Source organism: Carassius auratus, chromosome 31 (genome assembly GCF_003368295.1).
Source record: "Carassius auratus strain Wakin chromosome 31, ASM336829v1, whole genome shotgun sequence".
NCBI lineage: Eukaryota > Metazoa > Chordata > Actinopteri > Cypriniformes > Cyprinidae > Carassius > Carassius auratus.
The window spans coordinates 3,908,313-3,922,522 of NC_039273.1; positions in this window are offsets into that span (position 1 = coordinate 3,908,313).

A 14,210-nucleotide genomic window follows, 5' to 3' on the forward strand; every position below is an offset into this window, starting at 1 on the left:
TAAATGATGCTTATTTGTGCACACACACACACACACACATATATATATATATATATTACTGACGTGGCATGAAGGCATCAGAAAAGAGCCGGGCTGGTTGGCTCAGACTGTAACCTTATCCAGCAAGATGAACTGATGGCGTTGACATTAACACAAACCTCCAGGCTGAGTTAAATGGAGTAAATGCCCCGGCAATGATCGTGTTAGTATGATCAGATCTGTGACTGTTATTTAGTACAGTGAACCAAAATCAGAATAGCAATTACTGGTTGCCACACTTCTAGTGTGTTCTGGGGACTTGCTTACTTTGAATATTCTAGCTCATGATTTAGAGTTCATATCTTAAGAACAATGTGGAGGAGTTACACCCCAACAATGAATACTTTAGGGTAATAGTTTTAGAAAAGCACTATGAAAACACATTAGGAATTACAGTTAAACAGACGGAGTAAAATTCATTATGCGTCCTGTAAAACCACTTTATGAATGGCAATCTGTTCAGAGTCATTTGTAAGACCCTTTGGAATCCATCCTCTGCCAATCCCTTAATGTCAATCATTTCAAATTCAATTCTAAATCTGGGCTCGCAACAAGAAGGCATGCATCCACTGGGAATTACACATTTGATTTGTCAAGGTTACCCATTTGGCACATAATGGCAACATTACGCCGAGTGGCACGAGATGGCGAGTAATTTGGGTCAAGTACAGAGATTTTCCCCCCTCTCTCCGACCTTGAAAGCAGGGGAAGTGGTCAGAGAGACGTAGAAGCCCCTGTCTGTCAGGCTCTGGTGTTGGCGGAGGTTCTTGGCAGAGAGTCAAGGCTGTTTGGAGACGCTCAGAGGTAGGCGGCACACGACTGTAGGACTGAGAGGCTCCGGGTCTTACAGATGGTGGCAGATTCTGATACAAGTGGAGGTCAGCCAGCAGATTCAGAAACAGCCCTGTGCTCACAGAGCCATGAGGAGGGCAGAGAGAGAGGGGGGAACATCCCAGAAAGTCAGATGCTATTGATTGCTGAGAGTGACGGACTGGGACAGGGTGGGCATGGAGAGGCCTTATGGGAAAAAGGAGGGGAAGAGATATATGTCCAGTAGTCTGAAGGTGACAGAGAAAAAAACTGAAAATCTGAAAAAAAGATGAAAAAAACAGCACAGAGCTGAACAAAAAAAAAATCTTCTTTAAATAAATGCTGTTCTTTTCAAAGAATCTTGAAAAATATCATGGTGCCCACAAATATATGAAGCAGCACAACTATTTGACTGATATTTATAAAACACTGATATTTATAAAAAAAAAAAAAAAAAAAAAAAAAGCTAATCAGCATACTAGAATGATTTCCGAAGGATCATGTGACACTGAAGACAGGAGGAATGATACTGAAAAGTCAGTTTTGCATTACAGTAATAGAAAACAATTAAAAAATATTTCACAATATTACAGTTTTAATAACCCAAACTTTTACTCCCCCAGCATTGGATAATACTGGATAAGATCATCAGAACAGACGATGTAGGGAAGTAAAACTGGCTCTAAATTCAGACAATCACTGTGGCAAGTCCGATGTTCTTGTATCCAGCTCATTGCAGAACAAAGATGATGATGATGATGATGATGATCATCATCATCATATTACTGAAGCCTCTGGGCAATACCACCTCGGCTTGAACCCACATTACACACATTACAACAAAAGAGACAGCTGGACCAGGTCTGATTGCCAATCACACATGTCCAGGCAATTCAAAGCCAAGCTCCAATCCCTCTTCCTCAGACAGCACAGATAACTCTCAACAGCTCGGCCCAGATTTCCTCTAATAGTATCATTTCTCACTACATTTCTGCCATTATTTGCTATTCTCCCAACAGGGCCAGTCATAGGGGTTAGATGACAAAAAGCACAATGTAATTTTGCTAAATTGTCCAAGGTTCATGCTTTCCTGATATACAGTCTTTGGCCCGGTGTGTTGCATAAGCATACACACAATTAGATGGTGGCTGCGGCCAGCTTTTCACACCTCCAGTAAAAGCCAGCAAGTGCAGCATTTTTACCACGTTGAATAAGGTCACTCTGATAATGGTTATGCAACATGATAATTGCATGTGCCACAAGATAGCAATTTTCCTTGAACGCAATCTTTTGTGATTAGTTTTAAGTCGAGCAAGCCGACTGTGAAGGTCAGCATCTGATGCGAGGCGTGATGCATCTTCTATGATTAGGCAACAATTTTACCAGGCATTACCATTCCCTAAGTAATTGCCTCTCGAAGACAGACGTGCTAATTTAATTGTGTAAACACACACGGCTTGTTTTCTGGCGCTCCAAAAACCAGTGATGAAATGTTTGTGTTGAAGGAGTGATGTTTGCAAAGTGACTAGATTGAATGGTATGGTGCAAGAGTCGTCCTAAAGGTCTTACAGAAGATCCAGTTACAGCTCTTTACATACACAAGATTTTACGGAAACCTAAAAAGGGGACGAAATGGAATTTAGCATTTTTTAAGTAAATATTTTGTTAGACTCTGTATTTGAATGGTTTCTTCCATAGCATGTTTCTCATATCACTCCACAGTCTTTTCCTTCTTACACATTGAGGCCATTTTAACTTAGTTTTAATTGATGGACATTTGTTTGTTTATTTGATACATAGCCATGTAATAAAAATGCATTTTAACAACTTTTGCTCCCTAGCTAAGGCGCTAATTCCAAATTAATCCATTGATTGATTGACAATCAATATAACTTATTTTCCTGACTATAAGTCGCACTTTTTTTCATAGTTTGGCTGGTCCTGCGACTTATAGTCAGGTGCAACTTATTTATGAAAATGAATTTAACATGAACCGAGAGAAATGAACCAAGAGAAAACAATACCGTCTACAGCCGCGAGAGGGCGCTCTATGCTGCTCCGTGCTCCTGTAGTCTACACTGAAAATATAGAACACCCTCTCGCGGCTGTAGACGGTAATGTTTTGGTTCTTGGTTCTAAAAAAAATGCGACTTATAGTCCAGTGCGACTTATATGTTTTTTTCCTCGTCATGACGTATTTTTGGACTGATGCGACTTATACTTGGGTGCGACTTATAGTCCGAAAAATACGGTATATATATTATGATTTTGATTTGATTCCCTCATGCCATAGATAACTGTGTATTTTTTTATTTATATGCTATTATTGTATTTAATTTATATTTTGAATTATCTTTCATTTTAGGTTTTCATTTTAATTTTAGCTTACTTTTTTTTTTTACTTTATTTTTATTTCATTTTTAGTTTTAGTCATGTTAGTACTTAATGTTACTTTTTTCAGTTGCAAAGATAGAATTTCTTTTTTAATTTAATTTAATTTGATTTTTAATTTAATTTAATTTCAATTATGAAAACATTTTTTTTTATATAGCTTTTAGTTATCAACAACAATACAATGCTACAATACTACTTTGAACATAGAATTTAAAAAAGTCATTTAAAGCACATATTAATTTGTATTCCCAGCTCTTATTTTAAAACTGGCTAGTAGCATGTTTACTTGCCAAAACCTATTTGATTCTTTGGTAAGCAGTCTTCTTTATGAGTCTGAAGTATATAGTTCAATATGACAAACACTGGCAGCACATGACCTCGAGCTGAGGGTCTGTTCTCCAGAGCATCCTCCCCTCCTGTGTTCTTAGCACTGCTATTTCTCACACCTCTTCTCCTCATCACACATCACTGCCCTTGAAAAATGACCAGTGCGTCCATCGAGCTTTCTGTCCTGCTGGAGCAGGAGTGTCGCTCTGCTCTGATGTCATTTAAATCTGCCTGTCATTGATGCTTTCAGAGGCCGTGTTTCATCACAGTGTTGTTGAGTAAGCGAGGTTGCCGTCCCACCCACTGTCCTTTGTGACTTCATCAAACCAGGTCAGGGAACGAGCGCCGCCCCGTCTCCAAACACTGACACCCCAGCGCTACGGGTAATAAGAAAATATTAAAGGGAATTGAATCATGGGCTTCTCCCGCTGAATTTGTTATTGGTTTCCATGTGGAGGGGTGAAATTGTGAAAGTTATAAATATGAAGGGAACTGCAAGAGCAGCAGCAAAGATTGACTGCATAACCAGAGGGGTGAAGACAAAAAAGAGAAGAAAAGCAGGAAAAGCTGTTTTCTATGTGAATACATGTTAAAATGTCATTTATTGCTGTGTGCAAAGATGAATTTTCAACATCATTTATCCAGTCTTCAGTGTCGCATGATCCTTCAGATATCATTCTAATACTGATTTGCGAAAAAAAAAAAAAAATCTTATCAATTTTGAAAACAGATTTGCTGCTCATGAATGTGAACTTTTATGAACGAGAAGTTCAAAAGAACAGCATTTATTTAAAACTGAAATCCTTTTTAACATTATAAGCATTTAGTCACTTTTGATCAAATGAACAGATTACTGATGGATAAAAATATTAATGTACACACTCTGAGCTACCCATATCTGTCATATTCTATTATTTACTGAATCATATGTTCATGTAAACCAAGTAGTTCATAAACAATCAAGAGATTAATTTGAGGCAAGGCATTTTTCATATTTTTTTATTCAGTTAAATTAACATTTATAATAGTTTATCTAAAAAATAAAATAATAATTTACTCACCCTCATTCCGTTCCAAACCTGCAGCACATCTGTTGAACACAAAATGTGAGATTAAAGTTCAAAAATGACAAAAGAAAATCTTAAAAGCCCCATAAAAAGCAGTTCATATGACTTTCATATTTGAAACAGGATCAGTAAATGAAGAATTCTTTTCAGCTGGTTCTTTTAAATTAACCAGTGGATTCAGTCCACAAGACGGACTGAATGATTAATTTCATTTGAATCAGAGTTTAACTCACTGACTCATTCCAGTCACAGCAGTTCTCGAGTTAACAGCTCACTGCGGCGAAGATTATTGATGGAAAATGAAAAGTTCAGTCTTTTCCTCACACAAAGCAACACAAAAGACTTAATGTTGAAATATCTCATCTTTTGTTCACAGATGAAATCATGTTTAAATTCATCTCCCTTAAATAGCTTCAATATAGCCAGCAAAGTGTCTTTAGGAGCTTGCACTACATCTTACTTCTTTTTCGGGTCTAAGTTCTTTAAAGTGACTAGCCTGGGAAGTTGAGTTTGAAATATTGGACCCACTTTATATTAAGTGGCCTTAACTACTATGTAATTCAATTTTAATTAATAATTTAGTACAATGTACTTATTGTGTACATACATGTTTTTACATTGTACTTATATTTAAAAAAAAAACTACATGTAATTACTGTATTTAATTTCTGTAATTACATTTATAATTACTCTGTTGACCCATACTTTACACCTTAACCCACCCTCAAACTTACCCATACCTCCAACCCTCTCCCTAACCTTACCCCTATCCCACCTCAATAGCAGCAAAAGTGTTTTACAATACAATATGAACACAATAAGTAGTTAAGGCCACCTAATATAAAGTGGGACCGAAATATTTTCCCAAATACCGGTGGCTGCTAACATCTACCTCATTTCAGCAGCTTTAAGGAAGGAACGCAGACATTTTAAACAACATTATACAGGCTGTAATTGTAAATTCTAGGTTTTAAATAATAAATTATGAATGTCAGACAGGATTTATGCAGGTAAAACCATCAATTCTCCAAGGCACTACAAGACGAGTTTATCCTTGTGATGGATTCATGTATTTTCATGAGACAGGCATCACTGACTTTTTTTGCAGCATGCCAATGATTATTTTACCAAGTTCCTGAACTTTTTGCTTCATAACAAAATATTTATTAGCTTTCGAAGCACCGACCTCTGTTCGAGCAGTAAGAGCTGAAGAAGAAGGTGATTATGCAGCAATAAAACACGCAGTGTGCTGTTTCAAACGTCTAGACCTGTGAGTGGATTGTTGTGCTGCGCTGATGTATAGACAAACACCTATGATTTGTCGCCATTGTGTTTCTTATTTATATGTTAAGTTGAGTTTCATTAGTATTCTATAAAGACAGTAGCTAAAGGCTCCACTGATTGAATGGATTTACGAGAAGAAACGCCATCCGTAGGGAATCGTTTTGGATGCAATTTGCAAGATTGCACAGTTATTAAGGGTTTGGGAAGCGCTATACAATGCATTTTGAAACATGAAAACTATTCAACTCACCGGCTCCTAGGAATTGAGTTGGATAAGGGAGTATTTGTGAGGTTTATGTTCCATTTCTTAAGTGAAATGGTTTAACTGTTTGCTTTTCTTCGTTAATGGACTTCTAACAGAGACGGGGGTCTGATCACAGGATTATGTGACACCGTAATGTTTGAATAATTCTTAGACGCATGAAACGTATCATAACTGTTTTCAAAGCATTCAAATTTATAATAAAATGACAGGACCTTGAATAAATCGATCAGCAGGGAACCACTGGACCATTGCTAACAAGCCAACACATGGCCCATTGGGTGGTCAAGATTTGGCTGGTTAATATAGGCAAGTTTGTGGTTATAAGCAAAAATGTTCAAATATTTTTTATGAATATAAACATTGTCTGAACATTTGGTTTAATTTTGCACTAAATTTTTCATCAGTTGAAATGTTATTTTTGTTGACTAAAAATCTAATGCCATTTTATGGTTATGACATGCTATTATTTTCATGCAATTATCAATGCAAAAAATTTACTAAATTTATTTATAGAAAACCTATGATTAAAACTGTCTGTTTTTAACACAGACCAAATACTTTTCCCTCATTGACAGTCATCTTTAATGCATGTATTTACTAAATAGATTATTATGGTACAACAATAGCCATATGCTGCTGTCAAAATACAGGCATGACAGGTAAAACAGGTAAAAATAGGGATGTTTTCTGAATTTCTGCTTAGTCATGCTGTTAAAGGTTTAACTCCCTCACATCCTCTGACCTCGCTCCTGGTCATACTGATCAAACATGCCAGGTCCTGCTTCTCTTTGAAACAGTGTGGCTGAGCTAATACTGAGCTGAGAAGTCAGATCTGACAGGACTTGTGTCAGCGAGAGCCCATTATACTGTAGATAAATGAGAAATGCTGATGGCGTAGCTCGGCTAACAGGTCCAAGATCAGCCTATGCCTTCTCTGATCCTTTTGAAAATGCTCACAAAGGCTGGGATCTTCAGCCGCGCACATCACCTGGGTTTAATTGTACAACTGAACCACAAATGTATCAGATTGAATTATTAAACTTAGGCATTCAGTGGCTTTTGAGGCTCTAACAAAGGCACTTTGCTTTAACTGAATTGACTGTGCTCTTCAAATATCGGGAGGGTGAATTTGAATATAATGTGCTTTAGATAAAGAGCGAAGACATAGAAAAGATAATTAATGCATTAATGTGGAACTGAAACCAGAACATTCCTTAAGTTTGTTATTTTTTTTATTAGATTTTTACCCCATTATTTCTGTAGTGTCTGAATGAATTCTGTTTCTGTATTTTTAAATGCTTCTATATATATTCCCACTTACAATATATATAAATACATTTATATTAATAAATACATTGTTTGCTTTATATAAAAATTTAATAAATATTTAAACATTGTCCACTGTAAAGCATTTTCACATACTGTACTGTGATCATGACATCACATGACATTTATCAAATATGAGCCATTGAGATGAACAGCAATGCTAATAGATACAGTAGTTTTGTCTTTCATTTTAAGATAATGACTTTCAACTGATTCTTTGAGTTGCTACATTTAATAAATATGCTGCAAGTCACTTCTAAGTCACTACTTACTTATTTACCATGCTTATTTGCATGCTTATGTTACACTGTCAAATTAGATTAGAACAATTCACGTCACAGTCATTGATTCTCACTTTCAATAAACACCCCAACTAAAGACACAAAACACAGTTAGCAGTAAATGCTAGTATATTGCACTCCAGGCTAAAACATTAGCTAACTAATGGAAATTCAGAACCCATGTGAAACATCACCCAGTGGACATTAACTTAAGTAACGCAACGTTAGCTTTGAAAAATTTCAAAATTGCTCTTAAAGTACACAATCTTTAAAAAAAAAAGAAAAGAAAAGAAAGAAAGAAAAGAAAAACCAATGTAGGGCTAGGCTAACGAAGCACAAATAGTATAGCTGTTGCCGCATGCAGCAAGGTGCTTTCTCATGGAGGAAATTGAAAATTGATTTTGTGCAGAATGACTGCAAATGAACTGCGAGGGGATAGGAGAGCACAATTTCCTCTCTGCAATAAAGCAGCACTTGCTTGGGCTTTATTTCATTTTTAAATCACAAATCGTGTTAAACCTCAATGCCTTTTTAATACTGTGATATCAGCATTTGTATTTACAAACAAAAAGGAATTTGTGGTAACCAATCTATGTTAAATTTCTCCCTTTTGTTTGATTTTTTTTCTCACTACAGCCTCACCTGAGCCTAGCGTCTTATTGCATTCAAATGATCAAAAGCTTCTAGAAAAGCAGTTTATCTGAAAATAACGTGCTGTATTTAGAAGCACACTCAATCTGTTGAAAGGTAGAATATCTTTCACTCCCTCCAAAAAATTGCATTTTTTTGGGACTTGGGACCATGGTAATACTATGCACTTCTGATACTCATGATAACATTAAAGTAATGAACTACTGTACGTGATTGAGATACTACCTTGTCCGAAAAAAACTAAACAAAAAAATGGTACAAACCTGATTCCATTAAAGTTGGGACACTGTACAAATTTTGAATAAAAACTGAATGCAATGATGTTGAAATTTCAATTTTCAATATTTTATTCAGAATACAACATATAGATATCAATCTTTGAATGATATTATACATTGTAGATGATGATAACTTCAAACTCTTTGCAATTTTTCTCTGAGAAACTCCTTTCTGATATTGTTCCACTATTTTTCGCCGAAGCATTAGGGGAATTGGTGATCCTCTGCCCTTCTTGACTTCTGAGAGACACTTTTTATACCAAATCATGTTGCCAATTGACATAATATGTTGCAAATTGGTCCTCCAGCTGTTCTATATATTCACATTTAACTTTTTCAGCGTCTTATTGCTACCTGTTTTGTGGAATGTGTAGCTCTCATGAAATCCAAAATGAGCCAATATTTGGCATGACATTTCAATATATTCAAAATAAGTTTATGAGATTTGTAAATTATTCCATTCCTTTTTTACTCACAATTTGAACAGTGTCCCAACTTTTTTGGAATCGGATTTGTATTCATATACTGATGTTCAAATATGATTGCAGTCTAATGTTCATACCATGGTATTTTTTTACTATTTTACAATAGCATTTCAAGCTGAACTACTGTTGCACCAAACAGAATGACTATTTTCGAATTCATGCTGTATATATAAAATACCTGTATATAGTCTGGCAGAGGTGCATATATTCAATAAAAAAAAGTGCAGCATTTTGTAATGTACAGTGTGATCAAACCAGCTACTAAATACCAGCACTCTCTGGCATATTTAATTCCACTGTGAGTCGTTTTATTTTCCAGTTCTCATTCTGTCTGACACCATCTGTGCTCGGGTATGAAATAAGAGCCTATTTTCCTAAAGCAATTTTTAAAACATCTAATTTAGGAAAGCATAATTTATCAGTTGGCCACAGCACATTCACTAACTAACCTCTCGACCATAAAAATGAGTTGAAAATTACAATTCTTTACTCAAAGAGAGCCAAGTGATCAGTTGTGCATGGTTGAAATGTAATTTTGGTGCAGTAATTAGTTGAATTAGACATATGAAGCTTGAGTCTGAAAATGATGTGACCCTGAATTAAACTGTAATGTTCTAGGTCTCCATTACAGTGAAAAATACGGAGCAAGAGCATGCTACTGAATTCCAGAAGTTGGATGTGAGTTGCATACTTCCATTAGCAAATCAGCATTAGAAAACCTTTATGCTCCAAAACCTTTGGCAGTAAAACATTTACAATTACTTTGTCTGAATACACAGCTATGGTCATGAAAAGGGAAAAAATATGATTTTGCCCACATAATGTTGTAGTTCCTTTATGGTGACAGTAATGTAAAGGTTTAAAATAATAAAACATATACAGGTTTTATCATATTCTGGTTCCCAGTAACAAATAGCTTCTTTCAAAGACTCTGTGGATGTTTTAATGTAACAGTACATTTGCTAATAAGCCATTTTAAAACACTGAAGCCATGTACAACACAGATGTTAGCCAAGAATACTGAACTGTCATACATAGTTTTACAATTAAAAAAGCAGAAAATGTAATTACATCAGGAACTGCTGCTGGAAATTCCTCAGAAACATTTCTTCACTCGAAAACACAAGCTGCAGCATTTACACAGGTTTTAAATTCATGCGGATTTGTAAAGGAAAACAATAAATGGGAAAATATGAGCGTGCCATGAGCTTGGCAAATAAGTAACGCATTTGCCAAACATGCTGCTTTACAGCACAAAAGCCCCCACATGATGTGGAATGAATAAAACCACTTTATTATGAGACTTTGGGATTGTTTTATGGCATTTATAGTTTATTAACTGTAACTTGATTTTAGCTGAGTTTACAGTAACTTGAATAAATAAAGAGCTTATACTGTATATTGCGTACTCTGGGAATGAGAATTTTAAAAAAATGCATTGCTAATATTAATGTTTGTGCTGTTGATTTCAAAATGATGTCACTTCCTGGTGGGTGATCTCATTATTTTATTTATTTATTTATAAGTTAAAGGGATATTAGATAAAACTCACAAAATGAAAAGTGATATCGAAAATTGAGAGAAAAACTATGTATGCTATGTGTGGGTGTGTGTGTGGCTGTGTGTACTGTATGTATTTATATATATATATATATATATATATATATATATATATACACACACACACACACACACACACACACACACACACACACACACATTACTGTGCAAAAGTAAAAAAAAAAATGATAAAGTAGGCGTAACTTTGATTCCCGCTGCAGTATTGTTGCTGCCGCTGTCATCATGTCGTGGAGATGCTGTGTGTTTCATTGTGAAACTTTGTTTGGCCCTCCTAGAGATGACACAACTAAAAATCAGTTAAGTTGTATTTACAGCACTGTTCCAGAACAGTTCAACCCAAATATTCAGATGTGTACTGAGGACTGTTTCCTGAACCTGGAAGAGTAGCCTTCAATGCATCCGTGGCACAAAGGTTGTTTCTATAAAGTGGGGCAATTCCAACTTTGCAAGGACAGTCTGGCTCTTCTGACTCACAGCCTGTACGTACCTTTTCATATAAAAAATTTTTATACCACTGATGATTCAAACGCAAGTTTTGGGCAGTGTTTCTCCAAACACAAATGCAGACATGGTTTTATGTTTACATGGCATGATACGCAACGCAATGAGTAAAATTAGATTAAAAGTCATTATAATCAGTTATTATGTCCGCACTGGATGCAGCAAATGCCTTATTTGTAATGGGTTTTATTTGTTCTGTCTCGTCGCGCAAGGACACGGCATCACAGTATGATGAGGGGGCAACATTTCCGTCACATGATTGATGCGTTCAGCCAATCACAACGCACTGAATAGCTGCCCAATCAGAGCATACCTCGCTTTTTAGAAAGATTTGCTTTGTAAAAATCGACTCGTTTTCATTTATTTAATTGTATTTATTTATTTTTAGTTCATATGGTGGGAATCTAGTGAACTAAAGGGTTAAGGAGCTGATCTGATAATACAGTTTTTACATGTGGAAGGCTACTAAAATCACAACCACTGAATACAGCACTTAAATTTTAGTTGCTCTAAAGAGATTGCAAAAACCCTCAAAACATCTAAAAATATACCTATACACTAGCTAATGAAAATAAATCATCCCATAGTAACCAAATTGAACTTATCGAGAGAAGAGAACCAAGATGTTGAGGACAGTAGGAGAGGTTTTTTTTTAGCCTGATCCTCTACTTTATGTTCAGCAGAACATCTCTGAAGGTGATTTATTTGGGTGTTAATCTGGTTTGGCAATGCTTGTGTGTGTGTGTGTGTGTGTGTGTGATATATTTACAGGCTGTAGATGTGTCCCTACTACCTGCTTCACAGCTGCACACCAGAGATAGGAGCTTCAATCCAGAAGCCCCCACAAACACATACACACGTGTAACACTCACTGGCTGACAGACAGCTTTACACAAAGACACACATGTATTTAGAGAGCACTCCATCACAAGAAACACAGGACAGATAGTATTGTGTACGAAACAGAAGTGGCTTTAGGTGAAGGGTATTTCCTGTCTTCTTTGATTGGTCATGTAAGAGAGCAAAAAATAAATAAGACATCTTGTGGGTTTGTGTTCGTAGCTCACTGTCAAAAATTCAGACAAAATATAGATGCATGCATGTGTGTGTGTGTGTGTGTGTGTGTGTGTGTGTGTGTAACAATTCTACAAAAAAAAACTACATCATATTGTGAATGTCAGTGATTATGAAAGAGAAATATCTGCTTAACTCTTTCCCGCCATAAACAGGACTTTTTGTTATTTATTAATCTTGACAAAACTTTCTGGCTTTCCATGTTTTCAATGTTATATGGTAGGGGTGCTATTACACATATTCTAAAAGAGTACAGAATCAACAGATCAAAACATGGTAAAGAAACAGCAGAAACAAATTATCACATATGTAAGCAGATGCATATGTAAAATAATGTGATCATCAAACATTTAATAGCAAACAGCATATAAATCAAAACTGCCTAACATTACAGAATGAAATGTCGACTTGTGAAGTGGTTTAAGACTTTGAAGCTTTGGGGGTGTTGATGGAAGCAATCTACTTCATCTATGTTTTGATTATCATTCTGTATCCAATCTGAATGTAGTCTTTGACAAAAATGCAATTTTCTCAACTTTTCGTTCAAAATGTTTTGAATATGATCAAAAATGCTGGTGGTGACAGGCAACTTAAAAAAATGCCGGCAGGGAAAGAGTTAAACAAGAGTCTCCTTTGGCTCACTTCAGTTTCATTAATGTCAAGAAGAAACTGTTGAGAAATTCCCAGGGTGATTTTTCACATACACAATCACCTCACACTTTCAGTGACCTTCACAAATCAGACTGAAACATGAATCATTCCAATGCCTTTTTCCTTCTTCCTTTCTGCCATTCCAAATCCTCTTGATGAGTTATTCCTCTCGTTAGCATGCTGTGTTAAATAAGGCATGAAAATGCAGATTTGAGGGGGCTGGCATTCAAATTTGAGAAACAACAGGCATGCTATGAGTTTAAGTGTGTAGAATTGTTTTTACAGAGGCGGTAGTCTGTCAGATGTAAAGCATCAAACCATGTCTGTGAAATCATCCACAAATCAGCCTACAGGTGACAGTTGCCGGCTGCATTTAATTTTATCAGACATCCCGAGTGAGAGGAAAATGTAATTAGCACATCTTTCCTGCTCTCCCTGTGTCTCAGTAATGATCGTTTGCTAAAGTGAGTATTACTATTAAAAATCAGGACACACTCCAAAACGGAAGGATGCACACCAGAGATCCAAGAGAAATTATACAAAACACTTTATAGCAACTACATAGCAACACACTAAAATAAACTCAGAACACATTAGCAACCATGTAGCAATGCCCTAGCATCTAACCAGAATAAGTAAGCAACTACCTAGCAACACCATAGCACTCTTTATCAGTCACATGACCCAGGTGTCTTAGCTTTCATCCAGAAAACCTAGCAATGCCCTGGAAACCACATAGTAATAATCTAGCAACCATTCAAAACACTTAAGCAACCACATAGCAAAATAATAATATCCACTCAGATAAGATCAGCCAAGTATAGCGATGTTCAAGATAAGAGTTCATGCTAACAGCTACTTGGATACACCATAACAACCAGTCATAACATTCTATAAAACTGCATAGCAATGCACTAATATCCACTGATTATCAGCCATATAACGATGTCAAGCATCAACCCAGAATACCCTAGCAACAACCTAGTAATCGTCTAAGAACCACATAGTAACGCCTTAGCAACCATTTAGAACACTCTAGCAGCATACTAACATCCAATCAGAACAGATTAGCAATGCATGGGATGTTCTAGAATAGTGTTCACCCAGAACACGCTAACAAATATATATAAGAAAGTTTGCTGATTTGAATTAAATTACAAAAAAATAAATAACTTTTTCATGATATAATTTTTTTT